The following is a 6,626-nucleotide window of genomic DNA, read 5'->3' as shown; positions in this document are numbered from 1 at the left end:
TCTTTTTTTTTTTTTTTTTTTTTTGAGACGGAGTCTCGCTCTGCTGCCCAGGCTGGAGTGCAGTGGCCGGATCTCAGCTCACTGCAAGCTCCGCCTCCCGGGTTCACGCCATTCTCCTGCCTCAGCCTCCTGAGTAGCTGGGACTACAGGCGCCCGCCACCTCGCCCGGCTAGTTTTTTTTTGTATTTCTTAATAGAGACGGGGTTTCACCATGTTAGCCAGGATGGTCTCGATCTCCTAACCTCGTGATCCGCCCATCTCGGCCTCCCAAAGTGCTGGGATTACAGGCTTGAGCCACCGCGCCCGGCCTTTTTTTTTTTTTTAAAGCTGTCTTTTGACCCAGTGTGGTGGCTCACATCTGTAATCCCAGCACTTTGGGAGGCTGAGGCTGGAGGGCTGCTTAAGCCCAAGATTTCAAGACTGGCCTAGGCAACATAGCAAGACCCCACCTCTATACAAAAAATACAAAAATTAGCCACACATGGTGGTATGCGCCTGTGGTCCCAGCTACTCGGGAAGCTGAGGCTGGGGCTGGAGAATTGCTTGAGGCTGCAGTGAGCCATGATCACGCCACTGCACTCCAGCCTGGGTAACGGGGCAAAGCCTCATCTCAAAAAGAATGAAAAAAAAAAAGTTATCTTTTTTTTTTTTTTTTTTTTTTTGAGACGGAGTCTCGCTCTGCCGCCCAGGCTGGAGTGCAGTGGCCGGATCTCAGCTCACTGCAAGCTCCGCCTCCTGGGTTCACGCCATTCTCCTGCCTCGGCCCCCCGAGTAGCTGGGACTACAGGTGCCCGCCACCGCGCCCGGCTAGTTTTTTGTATTTTTTAGTAGAGACGGGGTTTCACCATGTTAGCCAGGATGGTCTCGATCTCCTGACCTCGTGATCCGCCCGTCTCGGCCTCCCAAAGTGCTGGGATTAGAGGCTTGAGCCACTGCGCCCGGCAGTTGTCTTTTTAAAGTTCAAAAGTTTTTCATTGTGACAAGTTCCAACTGATTTTTTTTTCTCTAACAACTCTTTGCCTAACCCAAGATGACAGAGATGTTCTCCTACAGCTGCTTCTGAAAGTTTGGTGGCTTCAGCTATTATATTTAGGACTGTGATCTCTTCTGAATTACTTTATGAGGATATGAGCAAGGGTCTCAAGTCACTTCTTCCACAGATATCTAATTGTCCCAACACCATCTGTTAGACTCTCCTTTTCCCAGTTGAAATGTCTTGGCATTTTTGTTGAAAAATCAGACGGCCATGAATACAAGGATTTATTCTAAACTCTGATCTGTTGTTCTTCATACCCTTCCTTACACTACTGTCACACTTGATTTTTGAGACAGAGTTTTGCTCTTGTCGCCCAGGCTGGAGTACAGTGGCACGATCTCAGCTCACTGCAACCTCCACCTCCTGGGTTCAAGCGATTCTCCTGCTTCAACCTCCTGAGTAGCTGGGAATACAGGCGTGAGCCACCATGCCCGGCTAATTTTTGTATTTTTAGTAGAGATGGGGTTTCACCGTGTTGGCCAGGCTGGTCTCGAACTCCTGACCTCAGGTGATCCACCCACCTTGGCCTCCCAAAGTACTGGGATTACATGTGTGAGCCACCGCGCTCGGCCCCTGCTGGGATCTTAATAGGAACTGCATGGGATCTATGGGCCCATTTGGGGAGACAGAAATCGTGACAGGAGTCTCCTACCCAATGAATGTGCATTGTCTTTCCATTTTTCTCAGCAAGTATCTTGTATTTTCACGGTATAAATCTTCCGTTTCCTTCACCAAGGTGGTTCCTAAGTGTGTGCTCTAGTTTCGATGCTGGTGACTGGAATCTGAGTTTTGTGGGGATTGTTCATAGTCTATAGAAAGGTGATGAATCTGTTAACTCTGGATCCCGAGGCTGAACTTCCCTGTTCCAGTTGTGTGTGTCCCGTAGGCCTTGCTATGTAGAGGACCCTTGTGCTATGAATAGACACTTTTACTTTTTCCAATGTGTGGGCTTTTTTTTTGTTTTTTTTTTTTAGCATCTTATTAAACGCCTCGTTCTGCCTTTAGAGGGAACCATTGTCACCCACCATGAACTACGCCACCAGCTTGGGAGGCAGAATAGTGCTCACCGCAAAGATGGCCACATTCTAACCCCTGGGCCCTGGGATGACGTGAGGCCACACCACCCAGAGGAGGTGCCAATTTCAGGTCAGTTCCCCAAAATGGAGTAGCTTGGGTTTTCCAGGTGAACCTAGGGAATCGTATGGTCCTTAAAAGCAGAGGAGGAGTTGCCTTGAGGCATGGAGGACTCGGCCTGCTGTTGCTGGCTTTGAAGGTGGCAGGAAGGGCCACGAGCCAAGAGTGCCTCTTGAAAGGATGGGGGTATAGAACCTCTCCCAGATCCTCTGCGGGGAACGCAGCCCTGCCCACACTTTCCTCTTAGTCCCGTGAGACCCGTGTCAGACTACCGACCTCCAAACCGCAAGATACACTTGTGTTATGGTTCTTGGGTATTTTTTTTTTTTTTTTTTGAGATGGAGTATTGCTCTATCACCCAGGCTGGAAGTACAGTGGCACGATCTCAGGTCACTGCAACCTCTACCTCCTGGGTTCAGGCAATTCTCTGGTCTCAGCCTCCCAAGTAGCTGGGATTACAGGCATGCGCCACCACACCCAGCTAATTTTTGTATTTTTAGTAGACACGGGGTTTCGCCATGTTGGCCAGGCTGGTCTTGAACTCCTGACCTCAAGTGATTCACCCTCCTCAGCCTCCCACAGTGTTGGGATGACAGGTGTGAGCCACCACATCTGGCCTAAACTTGTGTTGTTTTAAATCACTGAGGTGGTGGTGACCTATCCCAGCAGCGATTGGAACCTAATGCAGACGGCCTTTTCTAGCTGGGGATGTCCCCTTCTCTTCCTGGGTTGTGAGATTCTTTATCAGGAATAGGAGTGGGACTTTTGTACTGTGCTTTTCTGCATTGAGATGGATCTCATGGGTGCTTTTTTTTTTTTTTTTTTTTTTTTTAAACAGGCTCTGGCTCCGTCTCCCAGGCTAGAGTGCAGTGGCTCGATCTCAGCTCACTGAACTTGCGCCTCCTGGGCTCAAATGATCCTCTGGTTTCAGCCTTGGGAGTAGCTGAGACCATAAGCATGTGCTCCCATGCCTGGCTACTTTTTGGTTTCTTTTTGGTTTATTTTGGTAGAGACAGGGTTTCGCTATATTGCCCAGGCTAGTCTTGAACTGGGCTCAAGCAATCTGCCCACCTCAGCCTCCCAAAGTTCTGGGATTACAGGTATATGTTTTTCTATTAATGAAGCTTACGACCTTAAGTGCTTTGTAGATGTTACAGAACCTCACTTTGCTGTGACAAACCACGTGGTCATGGTGTGTGAGGTTGCCGAGTTTGGGTTGCTAATATTTTGTTAAGGATCTTTACATCTGTGTTCATGACGGACATTGTTCTGTGGGGTGGGGGTGGGGATCATGACGCCTTTCGCCGCCTTTGGCCCCTAGACTCAGGGGGCGTGTCTCGTCCTCCACATTCTGAAGATTGTGAATGGTTGTGTTACTGACAATTCACAGCGGCAGCCCTGTGGGCACAGGCTTCCTGTAGGAACACTTACGACTTCTCAGTACTATAATTTCTTGTTTTAGGTCTGTTCAGATTTTCTGTTTCTGAGTCAATGTAAGTGATTTGTGTCCCTCTGGGAGTCTGTCAGCTTCACCTAGTTGTTTGCTTTTCCCAGTATTCCAAGGCCTGTTCATTTCTGTAAGATTGGTGATGATGTCCCCTCTTTCATGCTTCTGGTAGTCAGTCTAGCTAAGAGTTTGCCAATTTTGTTGATCTTTTCAAGGAACTTTTGGTTTTTCTGCTTTCTAGTTTACTCATTTCCTCTCTAATCTTTCTTTAGGTTTCATTTGTTCTTCTTTCTAGCTGAAAGTAGAATTCTACTTTTTTTCTTTTTTGAGACCAAGTCTCACTGTCACTCAGGTTGGAGTGCAATGGCATGATCTTGGCTCATTGCAACCTCTGCCTCCCATGTTCAAGCAATTCTCCTGCCTCAGCCTCCCCAGTAGCTGGGATTACAGGCGCCTGCCACCACGCCCAGCTAATTGTATTTTTAGGAGAGATGGGGTTTCTCCATGTTGGCCAGGCTGGTCTCAAACTCCTGATCTCACGTGATCCACCCACCTCGGCTTCCCAAAGTGCTGGGATTACAGGCATGAGCCACTGAGCCCGGCCAAAGCCAACTTTTTTTTTAAAAGACAGAGTCTTGCTCTGTCACCCAGGCTGGAGTGCAGTGGTGCGATCTCGGCTCACTGCAAGCTCCACCTCCCAGGTTCACACCATTCTCCCGCCTCAGCCTCCTGAGTAGCTGGGACAACAGGCACATGCCGCCATGCCCGGCTAATTTCTATTTTTAATAGAGATGGGGTTTCACCATGTTAGCCAGGATGGTCTCGATCTCCTGACTTCATGATCCATCCGCCTCAGCCTCCCAAAATGCTGGGATTACAGGCATGAGCCACCACGCCCGGCCAAACGTTTTTTATTTGAGACCCCGTTTTATTACATAGGTGGTTAAAGCTATAAATTTCCCTCTAAGCACTGTCAACTCCCACAACTACTGCCTGCCCCACCACCCCTACCATTAAGATCAGACATCAGGGCCAGGCACTGTGGCTCACACCTGTAATCCCAGCACTTTGGGAGGCAGAGGCGGGTGGATCACCTGAGGTCAGGAGTTCAAGACCAGCCTGGCCAACATGGCAAAACCCCGTCTCTACTAAAAATGCAAAAATTTAGCTGTGCATGGTGGTGGCGCCTGTAATCCTAGCTACTCAGGAGGCTGAGGCAAGAGAATCACTTGAGCCCAGGAGGCAGAGGCTGCAGTGAGCTGAGACTATGCCATGGCACTCCAGCCTGAGCAACAGAGCTCCTGTCTCAAGAAAATAAAAGATCAGATGTCAGGCATTTGTGGCATCCACAGAGGGCAGTTAAAATTACTTATTGGTTTACAAATGAGCACAGTGTTATAGAATGGAAGTATTTAAGGTTCTGGCCTAAGAATATTTGCTGACAAACAGAACAAACTCTTTGAACTGGGGTAGGGTTAGTGGGAGAAGCAAGCAGGAGAAGGAATCTGTGTCCTGTCTCCTCACACACACCTGGCTTGGGCAGCATCCCAGAGGGGTCTGTGAGTCTGAGAACAGATCAGTGACCCCTCCGGGGGGATGGGCAATGCGTGTGGTCGGGAAGTACAGTGCCAGCCTTCCTCTTCAATCCACAAGCCTCGGGCCAGGCTTGCTCCTAGGTCCCCAGGGCCGCTCTGCCTCTCCACTCAGAAGAGCCCATCTACAGGACCAGGTGGCAGAGGGGGTGTGGGCCCCACTCCTTTCACAGCTGCACTGACAGGGCAATCGGTCAGTGAATCAGTCAAATGTTTCAGAACATGCGAGAGGTGGGCGCAGCATTATGAATGGACTAACTGCCACTCAACTGTGCGATTAATTAATTTGAGATAGGATCTCCCTGTCCTCCAAGCCAGAATGCAGTGGCATAAGCAAGGCTCACTGCAGCCTTGGACTCCCGGGCTCAAGCGATCCTCCTGCCTCAGCCTCCTGAGTAGCTAGGACTATAGCTACATACCACCCTGCCCAGGTAACTTTTTTATTTATTTATTTATTTTGAGACGGAGTCTTGCTCTGTTGCCCAGGCTGGAGTGCAGTGGCGCAATCTCGGCTCACTGCAAGCTCCACCTCCCAGGTTCATGCCGTTCTCCTGCCTCAGCCTCCTGAGTAGCTGAGACTATAGGCGCCCGCCACCACGCCCGGCTAATTTTTTTTTTTTTTTTTTTGTATTTTTAGTAGAGATGGGATTTCACCATGTTGACCAGGATGGTCTCGATCACCTGACCTCAGGTGATCCACCCACCTCGGCCTCCCAAAGTGCTGGGATTATAGGCATGAGCTACCGTGCCCAGCCCTCATACATTTTTTAAGTTTCAGATTAGCCCTAGGGGTTGCCTCTTCCTGCCCTTCCCTCATAGACCCTCTGACGCGAGGCACACGCTGAGCCTGGGCAGGACATGTGGCCACCCACCTAGCTCTCCTGGGGTCACAGGCCGAGCACTCCCCAGGTGGCTGCTTCCCCAGAGGGCGGTTTGTGCTTTCCAAGCAGAGACGGGGCTGGGGGTGCTGCTGAGCAGGGCACTGCCTGGAGGTCGCGGGATCTGGCCGCCTCCAGGAAGAAGACACAGCCACCTCTCCCTCCCAGGGGGACCTGAGCAGATCAGACAGGCACAGGCTGCAGAGGTGCCGACCGCAGCCGTGGGTCTGACAGTCACATCGGCACCCAGCCACAGCAAAGGCACCGGCTCACGCCCACAGATAGGAGTCCCAGGGTGACACGGGGCAGCGTGCCATCACAACCCTCGGGATTCCCCAGGAAGACCTGTGAGGGCAGCCTTTGAAGGGACAAGGGTGGGATGGGGCATGGGAATGAGCGTGGTGCCAGTGCCACGTTGCCAAGAGGCAGAGGCTCTGGGCAGCTGGGGCACGGTTTCCTGCAGCCCCGGCCACCCCCATGCTGGGAGCTCGGGACAGGAGACAGCACAGGCACAGCCACAGCGGCCACTCCAGCTGAGC

The sequence above is a fragment of the Theropithecus gelada genome, chromosome 20 (assembly GCF_003255815.1).
Source record: "Theropithecus gelada isolate Dixy chromosome 20, Tgel_1.0, whole genome shotgun sequence".
NCBI classification, from domain to species: domain Eukaryota; kingdom Metazoa; phylum Chordata; class Mammalia; order Primates; family Cercopithecidae; genus Theropithecus; species Theropithecus gelada.
The sequence above is the reverse complement of the archived record's forward strand: the minus strand, read 5'-3'. Positions refer to the sequence as shown.